This window comes from Haemaphysalis longicornis, unplaced genomic scaffold (assembly GCF_048455015.1).
Source record: "Haemaphysalis longicornis isolate Haplotype H1 unplaced genomic scaffold, Haemaphysalis longicornis Haplotype H1 scaffold_2, whole genome shotgun sequence".
In the NCBI taxonomy this organism is placed as follows: domain Eukaryota; kingdom Metazoa; phylum Arthropoda; class Arachnida; order Ixodida; family Ixodidae; genus Haemaphysalis; species Haemaphysalis longicornis.
Genome location: NW_027526295.1, coordinates 21896043 through 21905341, shown reverse-complemented (window position 1 = coordinate 21905341; position 9299 = coordinate 21896043). Strand labels below are relative to the sequence as shown.

Here is a 9299-nt window from a genome sequence, read left to right as displayed (position 1 = left end):
TCATCTGTCCTCCTAAGTGCTATACGCCTTTGGAACGATCTGCCCGATCATACCCAATCTGTGTTAAATGTGGTAATGAACCAGATTTCTGTTGACGCGACTTGATGCTTCAAGGCTCGCGCACATATTTGATTTTGTTGGTGTGTTCGTGTGTATGTGCTTGATACAGTTGACATATTATCTGGTGTTAGTTTAGCAAGCGGTTTTATATAATTAGTGCGCTAACTCTGTTGATATTATGTGCTCCCCCTTACTCTATGCACCACCCCGAAGGCCTGTAAGGTATCTTGAATAAATAAATAGAATGTGTTATGTCGTTGCTTACCCTAGCATACCCTAAGCAACACTTCGCTTGTTACCCCAGCCGGCTTCTTTCACCAGCCATGGGAATCCCGGAAAGATAGCGTCTTGCTCTCGTTTGGGCCGTGAACACGGTCGGCATCTATCTTTACGGCCGATCGTTCGCCCTGGTGACCGACCACCTGCACTATACTGGCTGCCGTTACTGAGGGATCCAACTGGTAAGCTTGGGCGCTGGCCTTTTTGTCTATAGGATGTAGGTAGTCCTCCCTGCTTAGAGAAGCTCTGGCAGCAGCTTTGCCAAAACAGTACTGCACTCAAGCGTTGCAATAAGAAACACTAGCTTCAATTACGTAGCGGAACCAGAAAAATAACAAGCGACACAACAGAAAAATGCTGGCCTTTTTGTCTATATGATGTAGGTAGTCCTCCCTGCTTAGGGCAGCAGCTTTGCCAAAACAGTACCGCACTCAAGCGTTCCAACAGGAAACACTTGCTTCAATTAAGTAGCGGAACCAGAAAAATAACAAGCGACACAACAGAAAAATCTGCAAAGGCTCTTGAAACACTAACGTCTTGATTGCTTGATTGTAGGGTTTAACGCACCGACGCAACGCAGGCGATGACGCGCGCCGTAGTGGAGGGCTCCGGATTAATTTGACCACCTGTGTATCTTTAACGTGCGGCGAAATATCGTACACACGGGCGTTTTTGCTTTTCGCCTCCATCACTAACGTCTTACGGCATGGCGGGACGAACGGCTGTCCGCTTGCCGTCATGATACGAAAGAGGCGGCTACCGGCTCGTCGCTGCTGGCTAAAGGCTCCCCCGCTCACGACTACCCCGTCGCCACTGCGGTTTTGTAGCTTCCATCTTATCTGCCACCCCCCCCCCCCCTACCAATCAGTCAAGTTGTGCAGTGCGCTGATAGATGGCCGAGAAAGTGGCGCGGCCCGGTTTGATTGGTGACTGCGCAATACGAGAGTTCACACGAGATAACCCCTGTGAAGACTGTACTTACGACACCGTCTACCACCCCGGTTATCTATATCAGCACGCAGACTGTCTCTCCCCGTCACTCTATAAATCTCTGGATTCTCTTGACGATGCCGATACTTGTCACCTGTTCGCCGTTTGATTTTCAAAATATTGACAAAGAACGACGGGGAGACGACAGCTTATGCGCTATCATTGAACGCCTACACACTGGCTCACCGCACTTTTCGGTGCTGTCGTTCGTCCTCTGCGAGGATGTCTCGTACCATCGCAACGTATGACCTGATGGTCCAGACCTCTTACTGGGGGTCCTTCAACGCCTTTGCGCTGGGTTTTAAATGCAGAGCATTTCTTTAACTCGCACTGTCACCCGTCGTCCCTCGGCGTTGTCCGCTCTCAACAACAGGTGCGGGCGCGCATGCGCGTGCTCCGGCGCTGAAAGAGGCGTTGCAGCAGCAGGTGCTACCTCCTCTCCCTCTACTGCGCGCGCTAAGGCAGCGGCGAAGCGTCAGCGTCGAGCGGCCGATCCCGAGCGTCGAGAACGAGAGGCCCCCGCCAGTCATCAGCGTCGAGCTGCGGATCCATCGAATCGACAGCGAGACACGGCTTCAAAACGTCAGCGGCGAGCGGCGGACCCCGCGTTACGAGAACGAGATGCCGCGGTGGGCCTTGTTGACGTATTCCACGACGTACGCCGCGCACGCGTAGTGGTCGAGGATGATCTGCAGGTCCATGTTGGAGTCGAAAACCCTTCCGATCCACGGGTTGAACGTGTTCACGCGCTTCTCGGCGGGGGTCCTCGCGTGAAGCACGCACGGACGCGACGCGCGAGCCCGCAGAATCTTCAAGTACTCCTCCCCGCACCGCACGTCGAAGGCGCGCAGAAACTCGTCCAAGCTCGCAAACTCCCCGTGCTCCAACGCCTCGTGCATTTCGTCGTACTTGGCCTTCAAGCGCCGTCGACGCACCCGTACGACAACAACAATTACAACTACCACCGCCAACTACCACAACCTACGCCACGTGACCACCCCCAATGCTCTGCATTTACTCGTGTGCCTCGCGCGGGGGCATGCGACTTTTTTTAAAAGCTCCTTCATTTGCCAGCCACAGGACACCTAGGAGTCTTTAGTACGTGTGATCGTGTAAGGCACCGCTTCTTTTGGACTTGCCTGCATCGCTCTGTCCGACGCTACGAGACGGCGTGTGGCATCTACCAACGACGCAAAATGCCCACCACGCTACCGGTGGGTCAGCTTCCGCCACTCGACATCCGGGAAGAATATTTTTACCGCGTTATTCTTGATCTACTTGGGCCTTCCCCCGGCCCCGGGCGGGCAGCCGGTGTATCGCCGTGGCTACCGACTACACAACGTGCTATGCGATCACGCGTGCACCTTCCAAAACTGGGTTCAAGGGGTAGCGGATTTCTTACTTTTTGACCTCATTCTTCATCAAGGTGTCCCTCGCCAGCTGTTCGCAGACCATGGACGATGCATGTGTTGTCGAAGGTCGTTGGTAATATCCCCCACTCTTTTTTTGGCATACCACCGTCAGACCAGCGGGCTCCTCGAGAGCCTAATTCGTACCTTTAATGACATGTCTCTACGTACATGTGTCTGCCATGTCTCCGCGGACCATCGTGACAGCGATATTCTTATGTGCCACGTCACAGTCCCCCACAATTCTCGCCATAATATGACTGGATACTCCGCCTTTTATGTTCTTTTTGGACGTGCGTCTACCCTGCCACTTTACCTGGACGGTCATCCTCCACCATCCAGGCGGTGTCACACGACATCGGTGGACAGCGCCGCATGTCGCCATTGCCCACCATCAACGGGTTTGCGGGTAGCCCGTGCGAATACTCTGATAGCCCCCTTGTTCATGTTGTAAATAGATCGCTCAATATATTTAACCATGTTTCGCCTTCATCATGCCGTCAGGAAATAACATTTATAGGGCGTCAAAAATTTGGCTGACGATTACGATACTCCCTGATCAAACATTGGTGCGCAGGGCGTACTGCGGCCTTCTGGGCGACGGCGCAAGCCTGCTCCCTGTCAGAAGTGAACGCCGAATCAGCGAACGCACAAACGCGCGCAATATTTATTTATTTATTTATTTACCCTCAAGATCAATAGACATTACAGAGGGGAGTGGGTAGGGAGAAACAGTAAAAATAACAACACAACGAAAGAACAAAAAGAGAACAATAGTTATACAGTCAGCACGTTTCTGGTCATACAATGTTAGCTATTGCGTTCTTGAAAATGTTGAAGTCTCGAATGGTAGCTGTCGGGTTTGGAAGGCCATTCCATTCCTTCGATGTTCGTGTCATGAAAGACTGCGAAAAGAAGTTAGTTCTGCAGGAAGGAATGCCGACTTTGAAGGCGTGATCCAAACGTTGTCAAATGTGATGTGGACGGATTATGAATTCATTATATAAGAAGGCATGGTGGTAGAGCTTGTGAAAAAGACATAAGCGGGAAACTTTACGGCGTGATGCAAGGGATGGTAGACTAAGGTCTGCTTTCATGGATGATATGCTTGCGGTGCGATTGTAATTACATGTAATGAAACGAGCCGAATTATTCTGTACCATTTCTAGTGACTGTATTAAATTGACGTGAAAGGGATCCCATATTGCTGCTCCGTATTCTAGTTTTGAGCGAATTAGTGTTTTGTATAGGAGTAATGTTAGAGTGGAAGGGGCTTTTTAAAAGTTATGGCGTAGGTATCCAAGCATGCGGTTGGCGTTGTTAATTACATAGGTGATATGAACGTTCCAGGTTAGGTTTGTTGTGATGTGCACACCATGGTATTTGTAAGATGGTACATTTTATAACGGGTTATTACCTAGGTAGTACACAGGCGGTGTGCTAGGAGACCTAGTTACACGCATGAGTTTACACTTATTTGGGTTTAATTCCATCAACCAGTTGTTACACCATTCTGAAATCGCATTAAGATCTGACTGAAGAATATCTAAGTCGTTAGTGCATGTTATTTCTCGGAAGATCACGCAGTCGTCAGCAAAGAGATGAATGTTGCTAGTAACATTAGAGGGTAGATCGTTAATGTAGATTAAAAAGAGGAGCGGACCAAGAACTGAGCCTTGTGGCACACCAGAGCGCACTGCACTTAGCTCAGATTCTTTGTCGTTAGCGCTGACGAATTGGGAACGGTTAGTTAAAAAACATTCAATCCAGGTTAAGAGTTGTGAATCTAGATTAAGAAACCGGAGTTTAAGCAACAGAAGTTTGTGACATACTTTATCGAAAGCTTTGCTGAAATCTAAAAATATGCAATCTGCCTGTGATGAACGATCAAGAATAACGTTTAATTTGTGCGTAAATGATGCCAGTTGTATTTCGCATGAATATGATATACGAAAGCCATGTTGGGATGGTGTAAAAAAAGAATTCGTCTCGAGGAAGTTGGCTAGATGTGAATACAAAATGTGTTCAAGAATCTTACATGGAATACTAGTAAGCGAAATTGGACGATAGTTAAATGGGGATTGCTTGTTACCAGATTTGTGAAATGGAACAACCTTACCAACCTTCCAGTGTGATGGCAGAGAACCTTCGGTGAGGGACTGCTGAAAAATCATTGATAGAAAGACTGAAGAATAACAAAGTGTGCCCACCAAGAACTTGGGAGTAATTAAATAACAGCCTGGGGCTGAAGATACATTTAACAATGTTAAAGCACTTTTTACACCATCGTAATCAATTGTTAGCGGCAACATTGCAGGGTAATCAAAGCATTCTAGTTGTGGTGATGGGCAGTGCGCAACGGAAGTGAAGTTTTGTGAAAAGACACCATTAAGCAAGGAAGCACAGTCTTCATCAGGAATAGAATCACCGTTGTTATGGACAAGCGATATGACAGTATCACTGTTGGCCTTTATCACGCGCCAAAACTTTTTGATATTAGTTGTGAGCATGTTTGGCAGGTTATTGCGGAAAAAGTTATCTTTGGCACTTTTTAGTGCTCCTATATATTCTTCTGAGGCTGTCTTGTAATCTTGCCAACGGGCGGGATTTGTAGATCATTTAGCAGACCGCTACAGGCGCTTTATTCTGTTTGACAAACGTTTTAAGTGAACGTTATACCACGGAGCTTCTGGGTTAACTGTGATAGTATGCACGGGTATGTACTTAGATGTAAGATCATTGACTTTTGATAAGAACATGTCCCAGTTGGTTTGCACGCTACGGCTGTCAAAGCTGGCGGTGAATATGTCTAGAAAATTACTCAGTTCGACGTTGATTGCTTGGAAGTTGGCTTTGTTGTAATTTCGAATAATTTTAGTGTTTCGTTCTTTTTAGGAGGTATCAGATTCACGTCAAATGTAAGCAATAAATGATCGCTCAGTCCTGGAAGATATGTTATGTTGGAAACAAGATCAGGGCGAGATGTTAGAACCAGGTCAAGAGTGCTAGAAACCGACTGCGTGATTCTTGTAGGTTTGGTTATGAGCTGCGTTAATGAAAATAATGTGCAAACATTCATGAAGTCACTTGCTAATGAAGAAAAGGGCTGCAGGATTGGGGGTTGATTTTGCCACCTAATATTTGGAAGATTGAAATCGCCGAGTAGGATTAAGGGTAGATTCGAGTAGCTGGATATCACGTGGTTAATTAAATCGTGTAGATTATCTGTGAAGCCTGATGGAAAATTGGGTGGACGGTAGCACACTCCTAAAACAATTTTTTGGTGAGCTATCTGGACGACAGCCCAAACAGTTTCAATGTTGTTACTAACGTGGACAACACTTGATGGTATTTCTTCGATGGTATTGCAAGTAGGACACCGCCACCGTGTCGTGTATCGCGATCAAAGCGATACACAGTGAAATGGTTAGCCTGGTCAAATAACTCGTTATCTTGGATGTTTGGATGCAGCCATGTCTCGGTTAATGCTATTATATCAGGATTGCAGGTGTCGATGTACGATGTTAAGCAGTCACGCTTGTTCATAATGCTGCGAATGTTACAATGCATGAAAGATACTTTTGATGCACGATTCGCACCGCCCCTCTCAACTCCCTAGCTTTCGACACGTTCCTGAGGGGACGGTTGAGAAGTACCGATGGAGTCTGCGCACGCCTGCCCATCGGTGCTACTAGCAAAGTGGTTAGTTTTGTGCGACGACGAGCATTCGATCTTTGCCGGCTACAGAGTCGTACATATACGTTTGCTTGTTTATGACTAGCTTGTTGTATCTAAGCTGATATTTGGGGGAATCGGGCAGGCCTTTTGCATAATCCAAAAGCTTTTTTCTAAGATTACGTGCACCGGAGGAGTAATCCTCACTGATTACTACGTTTTTTTCTTTCAATGTTGCTCGAGCGGCAAGAATCGTATCCGTAATTTTGAAACTTGTAAATTTCACTATAATGGGACGGCATGTGTTTGGCGAGTATTTTCCGAGTCGATGTGCGCGTTCAATTGCGTTATGGGGCAGGTTGTCGATTGTGCCATTGAGGCAGTTTAGTATCTTTTTCTATGATTCATCCCACGATTCGCGCGAGTCGGGGATTCCTCGAAAGATAATATTGCTGCGCCTTGACTGGTCTTCTAACTCGTTCAAACGTAACTCTAAGGGGTCAACTCGAGCTTCCAAATTAGCTATGTTGTCTTCAACGCCGGCAACGGTATCTTCTAGCTCGTCTATACCCTTCGTTTTTTCTTCAAGCGTGTCCAGACGTTGGTTAATGGAGCCAATTTGGGCCTCTAAAATCTTTTGCCCGGCCTTTATAGCTTTGACGTCAGCAACTAACTCGGACTGTCCCTTGGCTGACTCTATGGAACGTGCCTGAAGGTCCTTTAGGATGTAGAAAATGGCAGACATCTGTTCTTTCGGATCATCCGGTAGGGAATCGATTTCCGTTAGGGCTTTAGAGCGTGTACTAGGAGGACCTGGATTGACCTCAACATCCCCCGAACACAACAGCAAAAAAATCATTGAGAAGCAGTCGCATACAGTTTCACATAGCACCCCTGGGCACGGGAGCAACAAAAGGCAGCGGTCATCGCTCTTTTTAGCGTACAGAGAGGGTTGTTTACTGACCTGCGTAACATAAAAGCGCAGAGCGTGAGCGGTGCTGGTCGTCATGACGCTCCCGTGCCCACTGAGGTTGTGACGGTAGTCGCAGCCTTTTAAGCCACAGCCTTGGCGTGACGTAGCGGTTGATGACGTAGGTGCGCCGTACTCCGTACTGTTGATGCGTGGACGAAAGGTTGGCTCTGGTGGACGTAAATGGTAGCTTCGCTGATCGTAGTCGTTGCGCGCGAACTGTGGCCGCACGTGTGGTGTTGCAGGAAGGTCTTGGGCAGGCAGCGAAAACAGCAGGAACGACGAGGCCACGAATGCCTGCGTAACATAAAAGCGCAGAGCGTGAGCGGTGCTGGTCGTCATGACGCTCCCGTGCCCACTCGGCGTTGTCCCGTAGCGCATTACATGGGAAACCTTGTCTCGTGCTTTCGTCATACTTTTACCCTCCGCTTTCTTGCTCGCTCTATCTTCGGCGTCAGCTCCGTTCTCCCGGTTTTCTCGTAGTATACGTCGCCGACAGAGAGGGTGTCTCGCGCCGCCAGAGAATACCGCCCTCCCCCTCCCACTTTAGCCATATTTCCTCTTCCGGATTGCTGCTCGTTTGTTCATGTTGGTCTTCGTTGTGCCCTTCATTGGCTTAGTTACAACGAGGGACGACGATTCACTGAAACCACAGGAACATGCGCTTCGGTGCTGCGCACTAAAAACACAGGAATGAAACCGATACCCACAAAGGAAAATCCATCTTTCTGAACGTACTTGCAGTTATTTCCGGTTACAAACATTTAAAATATTTTAATAGGTGCTTATACTGTGCATTGTTCGTTATCGATTCTGTTGGTGCACATTGGAAAGCTATAGTTTCCCCTTTCACTCTAGAACCTTTATTGTTGGGTTTAGTGTTTGAAGTTTTAGGACAGGAGTCCAGAATGGTTGTGGGGTATGTACCAGTCATTAAACTCTAGTCCTTCATGAAGCGAATGACCCGCAATTGATTGAGTTGCTTCTCGCACGTTATACCTGTCTTCCGTTCACAAGGTGCTTCAGTCACATATTTCTAGGCTACTCTCACTACACAAACCATGAATTGGTTCATCGTTCTGCGGAAATTCAGACATTTAGCGGGTTTCTCAAATATCTACACGAGTGTGCACACGTACTAATTCGACACTTGGTGGCGAAGTTCTGAAAATTGAATGTCTTTACAGGGGGCCACGCTAGAAGCCAGTTTTTCACCAAGCGATCTGATGCCCCCAAAGTGAGGGTTATACAAAAGAATGCCCACAAACTGGGAGGTGGGTCTCCAGGCGATTTTAAAACACGAGGAGCTTTTTAGGTCACCTTCCCATTTTACCACCTAGCGCTGAATTCGATCTTCCTTTCTAAATCCGATTGCCACTTTTCTGCCGATCTTCGGAAGCGCCGCGCACTTTTTCGGTCTACAATCGTTGGTACTACATTTTTGGTTGTTTTATAGTAGAACGCAGCAATTGCCGCATAGCCATACAGATCCGTGCACAAAGGCTCTGCCCATGACGGCACCCTCAAGTGAAAAATTGTGTTTGTTGCGTCACCTTTTGCGAACGCTCATACATTGGGACATTTATGCGATCTTACGCAACGGTTCATTTTTACTTGCCTCTCAGCTAGAGCAGCAGCCTAATGGCGAAATAAACTTCGCTTTGCGGGTTTTGAGTTTTTTTTTTTTTTTTGTACGTGAGTCGAGGCAAAAGTGTGCCCCGTAGGCTACCACAAAGATATGTTACAAGCATGGCCCCCATTGTGGGTTAAAAGACCGCGAAAGTTGAAGACGTTTTCCCATTTGAGGCTCCCTTCGTGGACATAAACCACCTGCATTTTTGTAAAAATGGTTAGGAGGCAATACACCAAATAGCCCTGCGGAAACCGCTTATATACAAGTTCACAACGCCATCCAC

At 47.5% G+C, this 9299-nt stretch overlaps 1 pseudogene; it reads right to left on the bottom strand.

The window, feature by feature from the left end:
- Positions 1-4237: 4237 nt before the first annotated feature.
- Positions 4238-7725, bottom strand: LOC144167010 (uncharacterized; annotated as a pseudogene).
- Between the last annotated feature and the right edge of the window lie 1574 nt (positions 7726-9299).